This window comes from Carcharodon carcharias, chromosome 26, assembly GCF_017639515.1.
Source record: "Carcharodon carcharias isolate sCarCar2 chromosome 26, sCarCar2.pri, whole genome shotgun sequence".
Classification (NCBI taxonomy): domain Eukaryota; kingdom Metazoa; phylum Chordata; class Chondrichthyes; order Lamniformes; family Lamnidae; genus Carcharodon; species Carcharodon carcharias.
In genome coordinates this window covers 17,078,700-17,102,682 of record NC_054492.1, presented here as the reverse complement: position 1 = coordinate 17,102,682, position 23,983 = coordinate 17,078,700, and the positions used below count along the sequence as shown (strand labels likewise).

At 42.0% G+C, this 23,983-nt stretch overlaps 1 long non-coding RNA gene across 1 annotated transcript; it reads left to right on the top strand.

Annotated features, from left to right (window-relative positions):
• Nucleotides 1-762: 762 nt before the first annotated feature.
• Nucleotides 763-23,729, top strand: LOC121270022. Its single transcript, XR_005941459.1, has 3 exons — nt 763-879; nt 21,294-21,334; nt 23,652-23,729. It is a non-coding gene; the product is annotated as an uncharacterized LOC121270022 (long non-coding RNA).
• The last annotated feature ends 254 nt before the right edge of the window (nt 23,730-23,983 follow it).

Here is a 23,983-nt window from a genome sequence, read left to right as displayed (position 1 = left end):
GTTTTACAGGAATTGACTGTGGATTACTCACCCCAACGGCACTGGAAACTAATTGTTCCATTTTTGGTGCTCTGGAAAGCAGGGTTAGATTACGTTGTTTGTTTCTCTGGATTGGTTCAAGAGAGGCTGAACTAGGATCCTCTCAAAGTCAAACGAGTTAAATATCTACAGTGGACAACCCGCCCTGATTGACCTTCTGCACTGGTAGCTGGCCAGCCCTCTCCTGCATCACAGCAGCGCTTAAAGAGCTGTTAATGTTTAAAGGGAAGTCAGTTGTTGTCTGGCCAGACACCAAGTTTATATGAGAAGCTTTTCAATTTAATTGAGCTTCACAGAGGAAGCAAAAGGAGTGAAACTGTGTTTTTTCTTTGCCTGCTGCAGCTTGAAAAGGGCAGCAGCAGCAAATCCAGAAAAGTGGGAACAACAACAGAAAATGCTGGAAAGATTCAGCAGGTCCAACAGGACCTGTGGAGAGAAAGACAGAGTTAAGGTTTCAAGTCCATACGACTCCTCTTCAGAGTTCGGGACTTGACGGTCTTGAAATGTTAAGAGAGACCGAGGGGCAGTCAGCATCAGGTAGAAGAGATGTCCAGTCTGTGTTCCACATCCCCCCCACCGCCCCCCCCCGCCACACAGCACCCACCTGCCTACGGGAATCAAAATTTGACATCGCAGGAAAGTAGATAAGTGGCTGGTTGGTAGACATTTTGCTCGTTTATCTTTAAAGTTCATCCTTTGACTCGCCTTTAGGGAGCAGAGGAAACCGGATCCGCGGGAGACACCTCGACTCGGGAGCAGATAAAAGAGAGGGTGAGGCCCGGGGCCTTCCCTTTCCTTCAGGGAGAAGAGAGAATGGAACCTGACCGACTCGGGGGTTGGGTAAGTTTCAAAAACAAAATCAGAGCGACATCACAGGAAAACGATGGGCAGGATTTTTCGCTGAGCGGGCAGACACACACCCAATTCACTCGAGGGTTAAATGACACGCAATGACGTCGGGCAAGGGTCCCGATGTCGTTGCGCACTCACAAGATATTTCAGTCAGTGGGTGCACCCGGGGGTCGGTAGCGCGCCCGCCGACAATTAAAAAGCCTATCGAGGCCATTAAAAAAGTAATTTAAATACATTTTTGCTGCCCGTCCAATCTTACAGTTGGCGGGGCTGGCGAAAAGGCCCAGCGGGCTTTGCATTTTTCAGGAAACCTCATCCACGGTGGGGGGGGTTGGGGGGGGGTGTGGTGAGGTTTCCAACAGCAAATAAAAATAAAATAAAAATGTTAACGTTTCATGAGTAAAGTTTCCCCGCTCATGTGGCAGAATCACAATAGGGGAAAATGTTTGATAACATTTTAAAAGCCTTTATTTTTCATTTTTCTTACCTTCATCTCGCTCAGGCAGCTCTATGCCTCAGGGGGTTTTCCTGCACATACCCACGTGCCCGGGTAAACCTGCATCGTTGGCCCGTCAGCGTGGAATCGCGGTCCGGCCCCCATCGTGGGTGGCGGTCAGCTTCCCGAACGCTCCCGCTGAGCCCGTCCAATGAAGGAACAACCCTGGCCCGTAAGCTCCTTGGCTGGTGAGAAATTGCTGTTAGAGAATGCCTCTAAATAGCTGAAAATGAGAAAAACGTACTATTTTTCAAGAAGTAGCCACTTAAATTTAATTAAGAAACACAAACAAGAGGGAAGTAAATTTAAATAATGGAAGGGGTCATCAACAGTGCTATCAAGTGGCACTTGCTTAGCAATCACCTGCTCACTGACGCCGAGTTTGGGTTCCGCCAGAGTCACTCAGCTCCTCACCTCATTTACAGCCTTGCTTTAAACATGGACAAAAGAGCTGAACTCCAGAGGTGAGGTGAGAGTGACTGCCCTTGACATCAAGGCAGCATTTGACCGAGTGTGGCATCAAGGAGCCCTGGCTAACCTGGAGTCAATGGGATAAAAGCAAAATACTGCAGATGCTGGAAATCTGAAATAAAAACAGAAAATGCTGTAAAAACCCAGTGGAGAGAAAAACAGAGTTAATGTTTCAAGTCCATTTGACTCTTCTTCAGAGCTCCGAAGGAGAGTCATATAGACTCGAAATGTTAACTCTGTTTCGCTCTCCACAGATGCTGACAGACCCGCTGGGTTTTCACAGCATTTTCTGTTTTTATTATTGGAGTCAATGGGAATCAGGGGCAAGACTCTCAACTAGCACAAAGGAAGATGGTTGTGGTTGTTGGAGGTCAATCATCTCAGTTCCAGGACATCACTGCAGGAGTTCCTCAGGGTAGTGTCCTAGGCCCAACCATCTTCATCTACTTCATCGATGACCTTCCCTCCATCATGAGGTCAGAAGTGGGGATGTTCGCTGATGATTGCACAATGTTCAGCACCATTCGCAGATACTGAAGCAGTCCATGTCCAAATGCATCAAAATCTGGACAATATCCAGGCTTGGGCTGACAAGTGGCAAGTAACATTCATGCCACACAAGTGCCAGGCATTGACCATCTCCAACAAGAGAGAATCTAACCATCACCCCTTGACATTCAATTACCATTGCTGAATCCCCCACTATCAATATCCTGAGGGTTACCATTGACCAGAAACTGAACTAGACTAGCCATATAAATACTGTGGCTACAAGAGCAGGTCAGAGGCTAGGAATCCTGCAGCGAGTAACTCACCTCCTGACTCCCCAAAGCTTGTTCACCATCTACAAGGCACAAGTCAGGAGTGTGATGAATACTCTCCACTTGTCTGGATGAGTGCAGCTCCAACAAGACTCAAGAACCTTGACACCATCCAGGACAAAGCAGCCTGCTTGATTGGCACCGCATCTGCAAACATTCACTCCCTCCACCACCGACACACAGTGGCAGCAGTGTGTACCATCTACAAGATGCACTGCAGGAATTCACTAAGGCTCCTTAGGGCAACTTCCAAACCCATGACCGCTATCCTCTAGGACAAGGGCAGCAGATAGATGGGAACATCACTACCTTGAAGTTCCCTTCCAAGCCACTTATCATCCTGACCTGGAAATATATCGCTGCTCCTTCACTGTCGCTGGGTCGAAATCCTGGAACCCCCTCCCTAACAGCACTGTGGGTGTATCTACACCATAGGGGCTGCAGCGGTTCAAGAAGACAGCTCACCACCACCTTCTCAAGGGCAATTAGGTATGGGCAATAAATGCTGACCTAGCCAGTGATGCCCACATCCCATGAATGAATAAAAAAGAAATGGCAGCTCAACATTCCTGGATGTAGAGTTTTCAGACAAGATAGAGGAGGGAATAAAAAAAGGTATGGGCATAGCATTATTGGTTAAAGAGTCAATTACAGCTGCAAGGAGGGATGATATACTAAATCAACCATCAAATGTGGCCTAAGGTAAAAGCAAAATACTTTGGATGCTGGAAATCTGAAATAAAAACAGAAAATAATGGAAAAACTCAGCAAGTCTGACAGCATCTGTGGAGCGAGAAACGGAATTAACGTTTTGAGTCCTTATGACTCTTCTTCAGAGCTAAAGTGAAGTAGAAAGTGATGGAATTTGTACAGTGTAAGCACCTTCTTCAACCCTTACCACTACCATTAACACTCCCTTTGTCTTGTGTCCATGACATTTTTGTCAATTTTCCCTTAGCCCCCATCTATCACTGACCTTCTATTCTGCTTTACCTTCTTCACCCCCCTTACACAGTACAAATTCCACCACTTTCTACTTTTCTTTAGCTCTAAAGAAGAGTCATAATGGACTTGAAATATTAACTCTGTTTCTCGCTCCACAGATGCTGTCAGACCTGCTGGGTTTTTCCAGCATTTTCAGTTTTAATATCAAATGAGGCCGTATTGGTTGAGCTCGGGAATAAAAAAGGGGTAGCCACACTGCTCGGCGTGTATTATAGACTCCTAAGTAGTAAGAGGGAGATAGAAGAGCAAATAGTGGGCAAATCGTTGAGTGCAAAAACAATGGGGCAATAATAGTTGGTGACTTCAGCTACCCTAACATCAAGTGGAAGATGAACAGGGTGAAAGGCACCGAGGGCATAAAATTCTTAAACTGCATTCAAGAGAACATTTTTAGCCAGCACATAACAAGCCTAACCAGAGGAGCTGCAATTCTAGATTTAGGGCAGGATATTGAGGTCGGCGAGCAGGGGTTGAGGGGAACACGTAAAATGACAGGGGATGACGTCTGGCGGAACTCCCGATGTCACCCTGTGTCATTTCAAATTTCAGGTTGGTGGGGGTGCAGCCGAATCAGCTGTGTGCCCGCCAACCTGTCAATGGCCAATTGAGGCCTTTTAAAAACTAATTGAAGTAGTTAAAGAAAAAGAAAAAGAAAAGCTCAGCAGGTCTGGCAGCATCTGCGGAGAGGAACACAGTTGACGTTTCGAGTCTATATGACTCTTCATCAGAACTAAGTAAAAATAGAAGAGAGGTGAAATACAAGCTGGTTTAAGGGAGGGGGGATAAGTAGAGCTGGATAGGGGGCCAGTGATAGGTGGAGATAACCAAAAGATGTCACAGACAAAAGGACAAAGATGTGTTGAAGGTGGTGATATTATCTAAGGAATGTGCTAATTAAGGATAGAAAGCAGGACGAGCAAGGTACAGATAGCCTTAGTTGGGGTGGGGGGGAAGGAATCAAAATGGGCTAAAAGGTAGAGATAAAACAATGGATGGAAATACATTTAAAAATAATGGAAATAGGTGGGAAAAGAAAAATCTATATAAATTATTGGAAGAAAAAGGGGGGGATCGGAAAGGGGGTGGGGATGGAGGGGAGAGTTCATGATCTAAGATTGTCGAGCTCAATATTCAGTCTGGAAGGCTGTAAAGTGCCTAGTCGGAAGATGAGGTGCTGTTCCTCCAGTTTGCATTGAGCTTCACTGGAACAATGCAGCAGGCCAAGGACAGAGGAGAATTGTGCATTATTACATACAGTAAGCATCATGAGAGAGGAAGTACTGGAGGGACTGACACCCTTGAAGGTGGATAAATCACCAGGGCTGAATGGATTGTATCCCAACATGGTTTTGTTATGGGAAGGTCATGTATTGCTAATTTAACTGAATTTTTTGAGGAAATAATAAGGAGGATTGATGAGGGTAGTGCAGTGGATGTTGTCCACATGGATTTTAGTAAGGCATTTGACAAGCTCCAACATGGCAGACTGGTCAGAAAAGTAAAAGACCATGAGATACAAGGGAACGTGGCAGGTTGGATCCAAAATTGGTTCAGCGACAAGCTACAAAGGGTAATGGTCGATGGATGTTTTTGTGAATGGAAAGCAGTTTCCAGAGGTGTAAGGAACATAGGAACAGGAGAAGGCACTTCAGCCTGTCGAGCCTGCTCCACCATCCAATACAAGCACAGCTGATCGAACACTTCAATGCCTTTTACCCACAATATCTCCAAAACTCTTTACGTTATTGTTAATCAGAAGTCTATAAATTTCTACCTTAAACACGCTCAATGACTGAACTTCCACTGCCCTCTGGGGTAGAGAATTCCAAAGATTCACAACCCTCTGAGTAGAGAAATTTCTCCTCATCTCGGTCCTAAATGGCTTCCCCCTTATTTTGAAATTGTGTCCCCTGGTTCTAGACTCCCCAGCCAGGGGAAACATCTTAGCTGCATCTACCCTGCCTATTCCTTTAAGTATTTTGTAGGTTTCTATGAGATCACCTCTCATTATTCGAAACTCTAGAGAATGCAGGCCCAGTTCCCCCAATCTCTCCTCATAAGACAGTCCCGCCATCACCGGAACAAGTCTGGTGAATCTTCGTTGCACTGTCTCTATAGCAATAATATCCTTTCTAAGGTAAGGAGACCAAAACTGCACACAGTGCTCCAGGTATGGTCTAATCGAGCTTCAATACAACTGAAGCAAGATTTCATTACTCCTGCACTCAAATCCTCTTGTGATAAAGGCTAACATTCCATTAGCCTTCCTAATAGCTTGCTGCACCTGCACGTTAGCCTTCAGTGAATTATGGACAAGGACACCCAGGTCCCTTTGTACATCTACATTTTCTAATCTCTTACCATTTAGGAAATACTCTGCACATCTGTTCCTTCTAACAAAGTGGATAACCTCACATTTTTCCACATTATATTCCATCTGCCATGTTTTTGCCCACTCACTGAGTCTGTCCAGATCCTCCTGAAACTGCTTTTCACCTTCCTTAAAACACACATTCCTGCCTAGTTTTGTTTCATCAGCACACTTGGAAATATTACATTTGGTCCTCACATCCAAATCATTGATATATATTGTGAACAGCTGGTGCCCAAGTATTAATCATTGCTATATCCCACTAGTCACAGCCTGCCAATGCGAGAATGACCTGTTTTCTGCCTGTTAGCCAATCCTTAATCCATGCCAGTATATTACCTCCTATCCCATGTGTTTTTATTTTGCTAATCAACCTCCTGTGGGAGACTTTATCAAAAGCATCCTGACAATCCAAGCATACTACTTCCATAGACTCTCCTTTATCAATTTTGTTAGTAACATCCTCAAAAAACTCCAACAAGTTTGTCAAACATGATTTCCCAATAGCAAATCCATGCTGACCATGCCCAACCAGATCACGATTATCCAAGTATCCATTTATCATTTCCTTAATGATAGATTCTAGCATTTTCCCTACTACTGACGTAAGGCTAACAGGTCTGTAGTTCCCTGTTTTCTCTCTCCCTCCCTCCTTAAATAGTGGGGTGACATTTGCTACCTTCCAATCTTCAGGAACCATTCCAGAATCTATAGAATTTTGGAAGTTGATCACCAATGCATCCACTATCTCCAGAGCAACCTCTTTCAACACTCTGGGTTGCAGAATACCAGGTCCCGGGGACTTATCAACTCGCAGTCCCATTAGTTTCTCCAATACAGCCTTCTTACTTATACTAATTTCCTTCAACTCCTCATTCTCCCTAGTCCCTTGGATCTCTAAATCCGGGAGATTTCCTGCATCTTCCTCAGTGAAAGCAGACACAAAGTAATCATTTAGCTTCCCCATTATGAATTCTGCTGATACTGCTTGTAATGGACCTACATGTTTATTGGCCAAACGTTTCCTTTTTACATACCTATAGAAACTTTTACAGTCCGTTTTTATGATTTTTGCTAGATTGCATTGATATTCTATTCTCCCTTTCTTTACCAGTTTCTTGGCCCACCTTTGCTGTTTTCTAAAGACCTCCCAACTCTCAGGTTTACTGCTATTTCTGGCAACTTTATAAGCCTTTTTTTTAAATCTTATACAATCCTTAACTTACTTTGTCAGCCACCGTTGACTGACTTGTTTTGGGTTTTTGCACCTTGAAGAAATGTATAGGTGCTGTAAGCTATGCAATAGTTCTTTGAAGATTATCCACAGGGCTCAATGTCGGTTCCCTTGATGTTTGTTGTGTATATTAATGATTTGGACTTAAATGTGGGAGGCAGGCTTGGGAAATTTGCAAATGACACAAAAATTGGCCGCATGGTTGACACTGAAGAGGATAACTGTCGACTCCAGAGCGATATCAATAACTTTGGTTGAGTGGGTGGAAAAATGGCAAATGGAATTCAATCCAGAGAGGTGTGAGGTGAGGTAATGTGTTTGGAGAGGGAAAACAGAGCTAGGGAATGCACAATAAATGGGAGGATATTGGGAGGGGTAGAGGAAGTGAGAAATCTTGGAGGGCAAGTCCACAAGTCCCTGAAGGTGCCAGACAGGTGGATAAGGTGGTAAAGAAAGCATATGGAATGCTTTCCTTTATTGGGTGAGGTACAGGATACAAAAGCAGCAATGTAATGCTGGAATTGCAGAAAATGCTGGTTAGGCCACAGCTGGAATTTTGTGTACAGTTCTGGTCACCACATTACAGGAAGTACATATGTGCTCTGGAGACTTAAAAATGTCACCAGGGCTTCAAAATTGCTACTGAGGAAAGGTGGATAGGCTCGGGTTGTTTTCCTTAGAATAGAGGAGGCTGAGAGATGACTTAATTGAAATGTACAAGATTATGAGGGGCCTAGACAGGGTGGACAGGGATGCCCTGTTTCCTCTAGCGGAGAGGTCAATTACCAGGGGCACAGATTTAAGGTGATTGGTAGAAGGGGACATGAGGAAAAGCTTCTTCACCCAGAGGGTGGTGGGTGTTTGGAATTCGCTGTCTGGTTTGGTGGTGGGGGCAGAAACCCTCAACTCACTTAAAAAGGACCTGGATCTGCACCTGAAATACTGGAGCCTGCAAGGCTATGGACCAGGTGCTGGAAGGTGGGGTTAAAATGGGTGGCTTGTTTTTTATGTTTTCTTTTTCAGCCAATGCAGACATGGTAAAGCTGAATGGCCTCTTTCTGTGCTGTACCCTGCCTATGGTGCTAATGGTATATCTTTTGGTAGCCTGGGAGGTTTTCTACAGACTTTGTGAGGTCTCACAGGGATTTTCCCCAATTAATTTCAGTGCAGTGGGGAAGCATAACATTTTCTCACCCACACTCATTTAATCCAGGGCTTGTACCATCAGCAGCGCACACCAGAAACTCAGCCTTCACACACTATCCAACATGTTTGACACATAATCCAGAAACCAAACGGACTTGAAGTTCTACTCAAGCTGGACTGTAGTCAAACCAGACAGAAACATGCAACAAACATTTCACTAGGTTTATTTATTCAAATATTAAACATTTTGGGAGCAATCCAGGATAGTTGTACTGCACTTTTGGAATAGCATTTCAACTGAATACAGTAACTCTAACTTGCATTTACATAGCCCCTTTAACATGGAGCAGATGTGGGTCAGAAGCTCAGTTCTGGATCAAAAAGAATACAGCTCTATGCCAGGTCTAAAGCTGAAGTATAACTGGCGTAAAATGCCTAAAAGACAGCCATTCAAAACCCTTATTAAAAATCGACCTATATTCACTTTCATCTAGTCACTACTTCTAACAAGCTGACAGAGATCAACATTTCAGCAGACAGGAAATCCTAGACGTCAATCCCATGCCGTATCCTTTCTCTGTGGAATAGTGTTAGTGCAGTGTCACCAAGGTATCCTGAGGATATACTGCTTTGAAACAAAATGAAGAATCTTCCTGTGACACTTGGGGCCTATTGTTGATCTCAATAAATTATTATTCCCCTATCTCCATAACATATAAAATAAACTATTTTTTCTAAAAAAAACTATTTGAATTCCCTGTGGTATCTTATGCTTAGCGAATCTGCTCTTTACATTTAACACCATTACTCTGACTAGGCAAATCCTTGTGACTGCAGCTAGTTATAAACTAATGAGGTCAATCAGAGTGTAACCGCAACTATTTGTAAATTAACAGTTGCTTGGTAGTGCAAAACTTGACTATTGTTGAAAAGAGAGACACGTTGCCAAAACTGTCTGTCTTGTACTCATCAGGACAAATGCAAGGATGTCAAATTTCAAACAATCACAACAATTTAGACCACAGGTGAAGAGGATGCTGATTGGTTGGCAAGTTGATGCTGATTGGCTTGGCCAATCAGAGTCAACTTGCCAACCAATCAGCACCCTCTTTTCTTTAGTATAAATTGTTGTGATTGTTTGAAATTTGACATTCTTGCATTTGTCCTGATGAGTACAAGACTTAAAGCTTTGGCAATATATCTCTATTTTCAGCAATATTTGTAAATTTCCAGCTGTGGGTCAATGATTGCTGTTGTTTTTGTTTCAAACTGTTTTGCATCTATTGCAAAGCATGTCACGTTGAACAGTGACACCATTGTATAATGGGTATGCGCTAGATGCAATACTTTTAAGCAAATAAAAGGAGCAGGAGCCAGAAAGCGGGGGATTAGTATGAGCCAATAGTCTCTTGCAATTAATATTTAAAATAAATAATGAAGTGCTACTTATCCTCGATACCAAAAAATTGGGGTAAACCAAGATTTTGTTTGGTTTCTCAGTTGAATACAAAAGATCCTAGAGCACTATTCAAAGAACGTCAGGAGAGTTCTTTTCTTTTATTCATTCACAGAATGTGGGCATCACTGGTTAGGCCAGCATTTATTGCCCATCCCTAATTGCCCTTGAGGAGGTGGTGATGAGCTGCCTTCTTGAACCACTGCAGTCCAAGTGGTGTAGGTACACCCAGAATGCTGTTAGGGAAGGAGTTCCAGGATTTTGACCCAGTAACAGTGAAGGAATAGCAATATATTTCCAAGTCAGGATGGTTTGTGGCTGGGAGGGGAACTTCCAGGTGGTGGTGTTCCTATGCATCTGCTGCCCTGGTTCTTCTAGATGGTAGTGGTTGTGGGGTTGGAAGGAGCGGTCTAAGGAGCCTTGGTGAGTTCCTGCAGGGCATCCTATAGATGGTACACACTGCTGCCATGGTTTGTCGGTGGTGGAGGGAGTGAATGTTTGTGGAAGGGGTGTTAATCAAGTGGGCTGCTTTGCCCTGGATGGTGTCAAGGTTCTTGAGTCTTGTTGGAACTGCATTCATCCAGGCAAGTGGAGAGTATTCATTACACTCTTGGCTTGTGCATTGTAAATGGTGGACAGGCTTTGAAGAGTCAGGAGGTGAATTACTCGCCTCAGGATTCCTAGCCTCTGACCTGCTATTATAGCCACTGTATTTTTAGGGCTAGTCCAATTCAGTTTCTGGTCAATGGTAACCCCCGAGATGTTGATAATTGGGGACTCAGCGATAGTAATACCATTGCATGTCAAGGTGTGATGGCTAGATTCTCTCTTGTTGGAGATGATCATTGCCTGGCACTTGGGTGGCACGTATGTTACTTGCCAAGCCTGGATATTGTCCAGGTCTTACTGCTTTTGGACAGGGACCGCTTTAGAATCTGAGGAACCATGAATGGTGCTGAACATTGTGCAATCATCAGCGAACATCCCCACTTCTGTTGATGGAAGGAAGGTCATTAGTGAAGCAGCTCAAGATGGCTGGGTCTAGGACACTATCCCGAGGAAGTCCTGCAGCAATGCCCTGGTGTCCTGGTCAATATTTATCCCTCAACCAACTTCACGTAAAGAAAGATTATCTGGTCATTTACTTCATTGGTATTTGAGGGATTTTTCTGATTATGAAGTGCATTGGAACATCCACAAGGCCATGAAAGGCATTATATAAATGCTAGTTCCTTCATGAATTGGAAAATTTGTCCCATGTCCTCTTTCTGATGAGATTCTGAATTTAAATCAATGAACAGCATAATTAGAATGGAACGTTCACAGAGGATGTTTTCATTTGGAAAAGCAAATAATAGATGTCATGATGAATATTCATTCAGTTTAAACGTTCATGGCTAACACAACTGATTTTTGTTGAGTTATCTGAAATATCTTCTTCAGCTGCTCACCCAAGTTCTTCTGACTCCAACATCTGGTACATGCCTGTCTTCTTTCACACCACCTACGTCTTCAACAGGCTGGCTGCCATGCTCTGTGATTCCCTCTCTAATTAAGCCACTTCCCTTCCTTTCATTAAGCTCCGCCCTCAAAGCCAACCTCTTTGACCAAGCTTTTGGTTGCTCCCCTTAATACCTGTTTCTTTGGCTCAGGATCCATTACTGTTCATAAAATCATGAACATACTGTTACAACCACAGCTAATGTTACTTGCTGTGCAAACCGAATCCCAGAGGGAAACTTGGCTTATAGGTCACAATCTTTTTTTTGTATTCTGAAGCCGAGGAGCCATACCAGACTCGGCAGTAAGAGTTCCAGTAACACTTCTGGGGTTTTAAAAATTAAAAGGAGAAGTTTTATTAACAAAAATAGAAGAAAACTTAAGCACATAAGATTACAGTTACGCAATTAAGGTTAGTCTTACAAAACATTTCCCCAAAACTCTCTACTTGGTCAAACCCATAAGTAAACATCTTCCAGGCAACACTCCCTTATAGATGTTTTAATATGAAATCCAGTAATATTACACAAGGCAAACTGCTATAGCTTCAGTAAAGGTGTACCACACGACCTTTACCCTCTTCCACTTTGCGGTGGAATCACTTCAGAATTAAACTGCTTGCTGCAGCCCAAGAGTCTTCTGGCTTGACTGGATAGGTGAGTCAAACTGCATCCTCTCCCATCCCAGTGCTCCAGCTATCTCAACAGCTCAAACAGCCCCAGCTATCTCCAGGCATCTCTAGCTCAACAGCTATCTAACTCAATAGCTATCACCAGCTATCCACAGTAACTCTAATATACATCTTTCCCTTTCATCTCTTTTCCATTGTTCTCACACCCCTTTGAAACTCCAACTCTTCCAAATATAAGATCTTTCATGTTTCCATCTTGTCTTTGCTTTTGGGTCAATAAAATATCCTATTCCCACTACTTGTTTACCTTGGAACTGCTGCAAGATGCAAACATCTTCCTTGGCACCTCTGACTCCCCTTTGATATTCAAATCGAACTTATTTACTTGTGTCTCAAACTTAACACCTCCAACCTCCTATCAATCTCTGCCCAGCTTAATTAAATCACACACACACACATCCAGCCTTCTTTACAGAAATAGATTATATTACCCACAAATATTAAAATAAAACATCCATTCTTACAATACAAGCATATGAATTAGGAGCAGGAGTAGGTCATTTGGCCCTTGGAGCCTGCTCCACCATTCAATAAGATCATAACATTCTGTTAGCTTTCACACAGCAGAGGAGGCCATTTGGCCCATTGCACCTGTGCTAACTATGTAAGAGCTGTCCTGGCTTTTCCCCGCAAGTTTTCCCATCCAAATTCTTGTACTCTTTTGCCTCTATATGTAAAGGCCAGGATCCTGTACTTTTTTTTTGCAATAGTCTTATCAATTTGTCTTGCCACTTTCAAAGATTTGTGCATCTGCATTCCTTAAATAATTGTGCCATTTTAGTTTATATTATCCGTCTTCATTCTTCTAAAAAGCATCACTTCATAATCTTCTGTGAAGCACCTTGGGAGGTTACTCTACATTCAATGTGCTATATAAATACAAGGCGTTATTAGTTCGATGAGTTCTTAAAATAAAGAGTGCTTTAGGATTCACATTTAATTTTATTGTTACTTTTAAATGACTTCTTTGTAATGCTGAACAGCTGTAGAACAGGATTGAAAAGGTTTCATACCATAACAATTTGAGACCACGACAGCAATCAATGATTAGTCACATAATAAATGTCTTGCTGCTATTTTTTCTGCGATCTGATCTTAGACTGTCAGGTATTTACATCTTCCCATTTCTGTCACAAGTTACAGTAATTGGGTTATTATAAAGAGCTGAAATGAGCAAGCAGTACAAGGTAAGGAAATAATAACATAGATTTAAAATAACACCCACTTGTTAATCAGCTACTAATTGATACATTTTGTAATGCTACCAGTTTGTAATTAAGAGGGATTGGGAGAATTTAGTTAAATTGTTATAAATACTGCTGGAGGCTGAGTGTTGACATAGCATATTGCTAATTCCCACAATCTGTACTACAAAATGCTAAATCATGGGTTAAAAATATAAACAAAATGAGCGTCAGTGCTTAGAAAACCACAAAGGAATTGTTTTCCCATTAACTTTCCCTTATACTTTGTAATTTAAGAGGAAATCACAAACTTTTAAGTTACTGAGTAGGCAGCCCTCTTTCTGCTCATTATATTGAGCCAAAAGCCTTATAAGGGAACCTTTAAACATGTGAGAAAAGCAGCCCAGGAATATTGGGTTACAGGAAATAACTGCTCGTGTTCACTGCAATTGACTTCTAAAACGGGCTGTGTCTGGGAGCTTAGGCTCGATATACGGTGAATTCCTCTCATTTCTAATACAACAGTTGGCTTGATTGGTACCTGCCCGGCACACAGAGACAGGCCAGACAGTGGTCAGCACTGATAGTTCCTTAGGGGGAAATAAGCTTGCAGCAGTCTGGGGCTCCGAGGGCCAGATTGTTTCAACAAGAAAAACCTGGGGACAGATGGAGGGCAATAGTTCACACTTGCTGCAGCTGCATGCAGCCATAACAATGATCGTCTCAGGGCTGGCATCCCGTGTTATGCCTCTGAATCATGCCAGAGTGCTCAGATGGTACTTAACGCCACACTCTTAATACAAGTTGTTTTTTTTCAGCGAGGAGACGCTGAAAGAGAATTATTGAGGATGTCACCAACATTTTATTTAGCCACTATTTTAAAGCAAGAATTTGCATTAATATAGAGCCTTTCATGATCTCAAGATGTCCTAAAGCACTTTACAGTCAATGAAATATGCCTGAAGACAGTCAGTTGTTGTAACATAAGAACCATGGCAGCCAATTTGTACACAGCAATGAAATAATACAAACATGCAAATTAGGAGTAGGTGTAGGCCACTAGGCCCTTCATGCCCGATCCACCATTCAATAAGATCATGGCTGATCTGATTATAACCTCAACTTCATATCCCCAATAACCTTTCACCCCGTTATTTATCAAGAACCTATCTACCTCTGTCTTAGAAATATTCAAAGGCTCTGCTTCCACTGCCTTTTGATGAAAGGAGTTCCAAAGACTCACTGCCCTCTGAGAGAGAAAAAATCTCAACTCTTGTCTTAAATGGGCGGCGACACCTTACTGTTAAACAGTGACCCCTAGTTATAGATTTGTCCACAAAAGGAAACATCCTCTCCAAATCCACCATGTCAAGACCCCTCAGGATCTTAAAGGCTGCTATCAAGTCACCTCTTACTCTTTTAAACTCCAGTAGATACAAGCCTAGCCTGTCTAAACTTTTCCCATAAGACATTCCGCCCGTTCCTGGTATTAGTCTAGTAAACCTGCTTTGATGTATTTGCATCCTTCCATAAACAAGGAGGCCAACACTGTACACAGTAATCCAGATGTGGTCTCACCAGTGCCCTGGACAACTGAAGTATAACCGCCCTGCTTTTGTTTTCAATTCCCCTTGCAATAAATGATAACATTTTATTAGATTTCCTAATTACTTGCTGTACCTGCATACTAGCTTTTTGTGATTCATGCACTAGGACACCCAGGTCCCTCCAAAACTCAGAGTTCTGCGATCTCTCACCATTTAGATAATATGCATCTTTTTTATTTTTCCTGCCAAAATGGGCAATTTCACATTTGCCCACATTATATTCCATTTTGCCAGATCGTTGCCCACTCACTTAACACAACTATGGCCCTTTGCAGACTCCTTGGCCAAAATTTTCCAGCCCCTCATGCTGGTGGTCCCACCAATGTGAATGCAGATTTCAATGGCTCATCAGCCCCACCACAGGGGAGGCTGGAAAATTCCAGCCCTTAGTGGCTTCTCAACAATTTACTTTCCTACTGATCTTTGTGTCATCAGCAAATTTAGCAACCATACCTTCGGTCCCTTCATCCAAGTCTTTTATGTAAATTGTAAAAAGTTGAGGCCCCAGCACCGATCCCTGTGGCACACCACAGGGATCTGAAAACCAGAAGAAGACTGATTCATGCCTACTCTATGTTTTTTGTTAGCTAGCCAATCTTCTATCCATGTCAATATGTTACCCACTACAGCATGAGCTTTTATTTTCTGCAATGACCATTGATGTAGCACCTTATCAAATGCCTTCTGGAAATCTAAGTTCAGTGCGTCCACCAGTTCTGCTTTATCCACAACACACGTGACTCCTTCAAAGAACTCCAATAAATTGGTTAAACATGATTTTCCTTTCACAAAACCATGTCGACTCTGCCTGATTGCCTTGAATTTCTCTAAGTGGCCTGCCATAACATCTTTAATAATAGCTCTATAATTTTCCCTATGACAGATGTTAAGCCAATTGGCCTGTAGTTTCCTATAGCTTAGTGACCAGATAATCTGTTCTAATGGTGCTTTTGAGAGACAAATATCAGCCAAGACACTGGAAAAAATACCAATACTCATTTTATATGAGGTGATCCTATAAACTCTTATCACCCTTGACATAAGGATCAGCATCAGAACCATTGTTGCTCACAATTTACATAAACAATTTGGACTTCAGAATCAAAAACACTTTTTCTAACTTCACAGATGACACCAAATTGGGGCATATAATCCTATGTAATCTTATGTGAAATAGAATATGTTCCTTTGAAAGTTCCGTGGAGTGTTCCCAGTTTTAGCCTTGGCTGATATTCCCACACAAACTGCAGAATCGAGTTCTAGCTCCTGCCTGGGTGGTTGTGTTCCTGTATTCGACAAGTACCAAGATTCACTTTGGGCAACACCATTCATTCATTCATTCATTCATCCTCTCATCAGAAATCTGAGCTGCGAGGACCATCAAGTCAGCAGGGATCAAAATGGGGATAAAGATCCAATAGCACAATCCCACGGATGATCCAATTGCTCCAGGCATCTGATACTGAGCCAAACTGACAAGGACGTATTCTTTATTCTCTGATTAGTGCTGAGTTTGCCAAGCACAACAAAAGAAATTAGGGGCTGATATACCAGGATCCCCAACACTCTTGGCGAGAAAGAGGAAAAATCACCTAGTGGGTGAAGACAGGATCTAGACTCACACAAAATCAGTGGTCATTTGAGTAAAGTATAGATTACAGAGAGTATTCCTAGAACTGACTTGAGTCTCCGGAGAAGGGGCTGTGAGCCATTGAGACAATTGGAAGGGGAAAAAAATGAACAAGGCGTCGTAAATTGAACCTGTTGGGGAACATATCTTCGACATCAAATTTAAAGTTTTATGAGTTGCGGATAAAATTCTTCTTAAAACTCTATCTGATGACAGCTGCAGAAAAAAGGCAATAAAGTGGTAGCAGGGCTTTGTGCTCAATTATGAAAAGCTCAGGAAAGTGGTAGAACATGCAGGGCACTGGTTAGTTACAGTTCCAAAGGATTAGAGACTTTTTAAAGCACTGCTTTATAGATATTGCAGATTAGATACAGCTCTTTATGCTACTTTATGGGGATTCCTGATCAGAAATAGGATCTGTACTAATTTGCAACCAGCACCTAATGTATCTGCATCGCCATATGGGAGGGTTTTCAGATACAAAATAGACATCTTTAGATCAGATACCTTTTAAACATTGCAGTCTGATATCATCTAGCAAGGTATACAGGGTTGTTGCCATGGTGTTAACCCCTGGAGTTTAGGTGCATTAGAACATAATAAAAAAAAGTAGGCCATTTGAGCCCACTCTGCCATTCATTATGATCATGGAGCAGTAAGAATGGCAGAAAGCAAGTCCATTTTTCTTTCAACAATTTCGGGCTATGGACAGCATGTTTCTAGAAACAAAATTGAAGCACAAAGATATTCTTTATCCTTATCCATTACTGAAATGTTTCTGTAGACCTCCAAGAAGTTAGGCATAGAATCTACAGAACAGAAATAGGCCATTCAGCCCATATTCAGTCTATGCTGGTGACATAAGCCCTGCACAAGCCTCCTCCCACTCTACTTATTTCATTTTACCCTCACAGCTCAGTTAAAGATGAAGAAACTTTCAAAAGCTAACCTATAAATCAAAAGGAAATTTCTACAAGCTGTTGAGTGAAATGAAGGGGACATTACTATGAATAATTGATCATTGCAATGAAAATATTTGAATATTAATCACTGTGCAAGGGTCACACTTTTCCCCAAACTATGGTCTTTGTTGTCACATGCAAGCAATATAAAGATTGAAATAAGCCATATTTATATGATATATTTTATGATCTCTATGCATTCCAAAGTGTTTCACAGCCAATGAAGAACTTTTGAAATGTGTGCACTGTTATTATGTACAAACACGACACACAGTTATATCCCACACTGCAGACAATCAATTTTAGCAAGATTGATTGTGGGATAAACATTGGTCAACACACAGGGAAGAATGCCACTGTCCTTTGAAACAGTCCCACAGGTTCATTTACATCCACCCGACATCCACCATCTCCTACTTGAGCAAGTGGGGCCTTCGCACCTGAAAGGTGACACCCCTGGCAGTGTAGCACTCCATCAGTACTGCACTAATTTCAGTCTAGATTTTCTTCTCAAGCTCTGGAGTTGGACTTGAAACTTCGGACTTTGTAGTGAGAGGTCTAACACTGAACCACAGCTGACACCTGTAGGTTTTGTAACATGTAGGTTACCTGTTCTCAAGCTGTTTGACTAAAAAGGCTTTTATCATGATTGCAGTGGAACAAAGGATATCAGAAACTTCTTACTGATGAGTGTTATGTGCCAATAAAGCTTGGTAAATATGTGGTTAAATAGTTGACTATGTGTTAACTTTGCCATGTTTGATCTCACAAACAAGACTAGACTTTACAATATTTGTTGCAGTTCAGAGTATTTTAACTTTTGAGTGCATTTCAGTGGAATGTTTTGGTCTCATGCATTTTACAATACAGTTCAGAACTTGGTGCTCCCTTACTGCAGAAAGAAACTCACCTTGTAGCTTTAAAATGATTTGAAGTATTGAATGATTTAGAGTTTGGAAAACAGGTTTATGACAGGTTGCTTTTAAGTAATACAAAATAAAACAAAACATTACACCTACTAAGTGTCACAAGGCTATGCCCCTTTATTTTTGACAATTTATATATTTCAATTTTCAGCTGACTGGGAATGTTGTAATTTGAAAGGAGACAGAACAAACTATTTAAAAATGCAAGGCCACCTTTCAAGGAAATGTGTGAAAAACAAACAAACCACTCTCAGTGGAGCCTGGAGAGAGAGACATTTCCTATGATTCAGAGACCCATCAAAACTTGTAACTGTCTAAGGAAGAGACATTAAAATGCAAAGTGCTGGTTATTGAAACAATGGCTGCCACAGACAGACCCAAACCCTTACAGAAATACACAACAGGTGGAATATTTCAAGGCCAAGCTGCAGCCACTGCAAAGAGTTTAGCAAGAAGGCTTTCAGCAGGGGAAACAGGCTGAGGGCTGCTGCTCTCTCCCGCGCTCTCTTATGGAACAAGCGTATTACCCGACATTACTAGAAGCCTACCAACAAACCAAGATCTCATAATAATTGCAACATCTTCTACACCTGGCCACATCCACAAAACCCGCTAATCCAATCAGCCGCGACATTTAAAAATCTATGCTTCAAGTACAGTCAAAGGACACTTAACCGTATATTCTTTTAGCTTTTTTTCTATTTTTTTAAAAATTCATTCACGGGATGTGGGCATCACTGGCTAGGCCAGCATTTATTGCCCATCCCGAGTTGCCCTTGAGAATGTGGTGGTGAGCTGCCTTCTTGAACCACTGCAGTACACATATTGTAGGTACACACACAGTACTGTTAGGAAGGGAGTTCCTGGAGTTTGACCCAGCAACAGTGAAGGAACATCGATATGTTTCCAAGTCAGGATGGTGAGTGACTTGGAGGGGAACTTCCAGGTTGTGGTGTTCCCATGTGTCTGTTGCCCTTATCTTTCTAGACAGTAGTGGTCGTGGGTTTGGAAGGCGCTGTTGAAGGAGCTTTGGTGAATTCCTACAGCCCATCTTGTAGAGAGTGCACGGTGAAGGGAGTGAATGTTTGTGGATGTGGTGCCAATCAAGCCGACTTTATTAGATTCTAACTTCCCTTATTTCTGATACCTGTGTGTGGGATGTCATGTTTTTAATACTTTCCCCTCCAGTTTAGTGGTTAATAAATTTGCTCTTTCTTTGACTCAAGAAAACATTGTTTGATTGGCTTCTTATTGCTCACAGTTTAAATAGTTAAATACTTCTGATTTGGAGAAGGCCCCGTGAAATTTGGGACCAACCGAGAAGGTTGAATAGAGGGGAGCCAGTTCACCCTTTCTCACCCGGGCATAACATATGTAAGAGGGGCATTTTCAACAAATCAATCTGGCTTCAGTTGAAAAATTACATTGCCTGGTCAGGACTAGTTTGCTAGCCCAGAATTGCTTCTAAGGTATCTAACACCTCATGGAATAACACTTTACGTTACAGTAGCATGGGGAGGAATCGGAGCTGAAGGCTCGATAGCCCAAACAGGTGGCCGCCGACAGGGAAGGTACACCCATGACCCCACTGATCTCCCCAGGGGGTTTTCTCTTCCCACCCAGCCCCCTGAATATTTTCTTAGACTTACCTGTCTGAACTCCTGAACTCTCCTGCGTGCCTCAGTCGGGACCAGCTCTCCCACTGACACTGCCAAGGCTTCAGAGCTGCTGACCCCCTGATTGGGTCAACAGCATCAGGAGCCTGCCTGCCATCCCTAAATGGATGGTGAGCCACAGGGGGGCAGCTAGGAGGCCACCTGTGGTAAGGTTGTAAAGCAACGTCCACTGCCAACTAATGCAGGCTGGGGACTCGCTTTTCGCACCTGACGTCGGTCAGGCCCGTTATAATTTCTGACTTCACTGTTCTTGATTGTGATAAAGTAACCTTGACTCAGGTAGGTTTTATATCGGGAATATTTCAGAGACAGTACAATGATGGCTGTCAGTGGATTGCAATCACATTTTGTATTCCAGCAGCCTCTCCTGTTGTACATTCATTCTGTAGGAATGTACTGATGTAGTCAGCATCTGTGCATGTGCTAGGGTCACGGAGGGCATGTGTTTGTGAAGGATGCATGGAGCCCAGTAGTGGAGGATCCCACTGAGAGCCTATCAATCTAAATGGAACCAGCTCTACTGACGTTGCAGTCAGGAATGTGTTTTTGACACTAGACTGGGAATTGGGACTTGGTGTTTCCTGCACTATTTCAGACCAAACCAGTGCAGGCTGAATTCTGTTCTATTTACACTGCCACTAGAAATGGCTCAGTTGTGTCAGTCGCATTTGAGACATACATGTTTTGCTGTTTCTGTTTTGGGTGCATTGTGCTGTCATACAAGTGAGCATCAGCTGAGTAGGATGCTTAAATGGAGCACACATGAGATTGTAATGTCTGCAAATAACAGATGTGGTACGATAATGGGCTGATGCCTTAATGCAAGCTCTGAGCCACTGATAATGCGGATGGCAGGAGGAGTGATAATGATTCCAACTTATTTTTATATTGTAGACGCAAGACAATGCTACCATCATCAACCACTGGTCACTCCTTCTGTAAACATACCATTGATTTGAATCTAGAGTTCTCAAGATTAAATGATGTTGCTAAGCAATCTGTCATACAACATCCCTGACACTCGGTGCTGTTTGTCTATTATCTTGCATGCTCTCAGTTAAGATCTGTAGGTAAAGTCGAGAGCCCCAGATGCAGTGGGGACAAAGCAAGGGCAAAAGATACCTGTTTTTGTTACTGGTGTATAAACTCTTATGGTGAAGTGTTCTTACAGGCAAATCAAGGTGCCTTGAGGAATAACAATAGACATCTCTGACTTATATCCACAGTTGCCCTGATGGGAATCTGTAAACTGCCTGTCAACTAGAAGGTAATTTATCATAGAAATGCTTATTACATATGAACTTTCTGGAATGATTACAACATCTATACATCCCCCCTTTTCCACAACACACCCATCATTGGTATCCATTATATTTTGGAAAGTCAGTGAAATGAATGACCAAATAGCAGCTATTAATACACTGCACCATTATTCAAGCTGCTCCAGAATATTAACATTTTAAGTCCCATTTGCTCCAAATCCAGAATAGTATTGTAAATGTGATAAAATGGTTTCTTTTCAGCTATGGTAGCGCAATGGTGACAGTACTGGACTGAAAATTCAGAGGCTCAAGTTCAAATCCAATCACATCAAATGTTACAACTGAATTCAACCAACTGGCAATCTGTGAGATGGTGTCAAAAATAATAGTAATTAAAGCTACAAGATTGTCATAAAGAAAAAATAACTGGTTCATTAATGCCCTTCAGGGAAGGGAGGGGAACCTGCCATCTTCAACCATACTAAGTGGCACTTGATGTCATTCTGACATAAAATGAAATTACAGGTACAATACAACTTCTTCTTCAGTTCTCTGCCTGAAGGCAAACCCAGTCCACAACACTGCAATCTTCACCACAGGTAGGCCAGTCCCAAATTCACCCCAGTCAAAATGGGGATCAAACCTTATGCTGTTGGAACCAACCTGTTCCACACTAGCCATCCAACCTTCTAAGGAGTCTTAGTTGCTGTGGCAACTCTTGATGGTAAAGGGACCAATTTATTTCCATCACATAGGTAGCCAGGAATCACAACCACTTTCACCACCTGCCATTGGCATATGTTGGAAGGATCCACAAGTTGGTAGTCACCTGCTTGAGCCACATTATGAACACACTTTCCTTGGTCATCAAGTCCTGGAGAGGGACTTGAACCCAGAGCTTCTGATTCAGAGGCAAGAACACTACCCACTGCACCACAAGACCTCCTTGCAATGTGACTGGACATATTCATATCAAATGTGGTACATGCCATAAACTAACACACTCAGCAATTGGCAGAAGGCACATTAGGGTTAGCTCGTAAAATGTGCCTGTGCACAGTGGAGTAGAATTTATCTCCCTGTTTTTAATTGTGTGAAGAGTGTTTTGTGAATTGAATTACTTGGTTCATGCACTGCTGTAAAGACTGAAGTACATTCCAGTTATGTATAAATAGAACATATAATGAGCAGAAACAACTAACACATCTGTCATTAATATGCAATCATAGTGCCACAAGTCCTGGCAAGTAAGCCTCCAATATAATATTATCCTTAATTATTTACTCGGCATCAACCAAATGTGGCTCAAGCTTTCTTGCATTTATTTGTGCAAAACTAGAGAATAATTAAATTAAGCATTCTCAGGGCATGACTTAATTCAATCGTCTCATTATATTTTCCTGTTGTATTGGCATGAAGGTATTCTGTTTCAAATGAAGCCCAATCAAATCTATTAAAACAGCATGTTTTTGCATTTACTTTGTTCAAACACAGTGATTGCTCCTTGCACATTACCTTGAAGGTTCATTCTGCAATGGAGAGTTTGTAGAAACCTCACAGAGATTACAGGGGAATACTGAGAGAGGGGAAAAAAAAGAAGCATTGTTTCCCAGTGCACCTTTGGACAGGACTGGCCATCCATTTGTAATGTTTAAAGACTCTTTGATGCCCTATGTTATCTAATCAATCAGCCTTCTCTGAGCTGGGATAATACACCGTGCCACATGTTTTTGTAACAAATTACATTTAGACACTTTAAGACACTTTCATTATTTTAAAGCAGGTTATAATTAGTCATTGTCAAGACATGGGCACAGGTTGTGCAAATCAGAATAAATTTGGCTTGCTCTATCAGCAGTCACAAATGAAGCAATAAATTAGGAATAGTGGCTCATGAGGTCTCTGATCAAAATCCTTACCTGAAATCCTGAGAGTTTCTTATTCTTTTAATGAGAAAAATGAGCAGAAACCAAAGGTATGAAAAAAATGATAAAAATGGCAGGGTATTATCTGTTTTAATGAGTATGAGTGAGAAACATTGTTAATAAAATTAACACACTTGTGCTTTCCTTAGCTAAAAACAAAGTTGATGTGTCGAGCCTTTTGTGTTTGAGCTGAATTCCTTTCCAGAAAAGCATTACCTATGGAATTTGATGAAAGCGGATTGAGGATGTACTTGTAGGGGGAGCCTTGGAACATAGGAACGGGAGGAGGCCATTCAGCCCCTCGAACCACTAATGGTATTCTATTAGATCATGATCTGTACTTCAACCCCGTTTGCCACCCATTTTTCTATATCTCTTGACGCTCTCTTTTTTTTAGGTAAGATGCCTTGTTGCTCCACCGCCTTGACCAACCTGGGGCCACAATTTACAAGAGGTCTTCTATTTAGCAGGGCAGACAAGAACAGACTCAACAGATTCTAGTTAACTGCTAAGAATGTGTAACCTTTCTACGTTTACTAGGTTCACCTTTGCATGAGGTGTCAAATCAGATTCTGATTATTGTATGACTGAGTATGGTGTTATTAAAGATCCCACTTTACTATCTGAAGAAGAACAAAGAGCTCTCCTGTGTTTTGATCAACATTCAAACATCATCAAAGATGGATTATCTAGTCATTCGCATTAATACTGTTTGTGGGAGTTTGATGT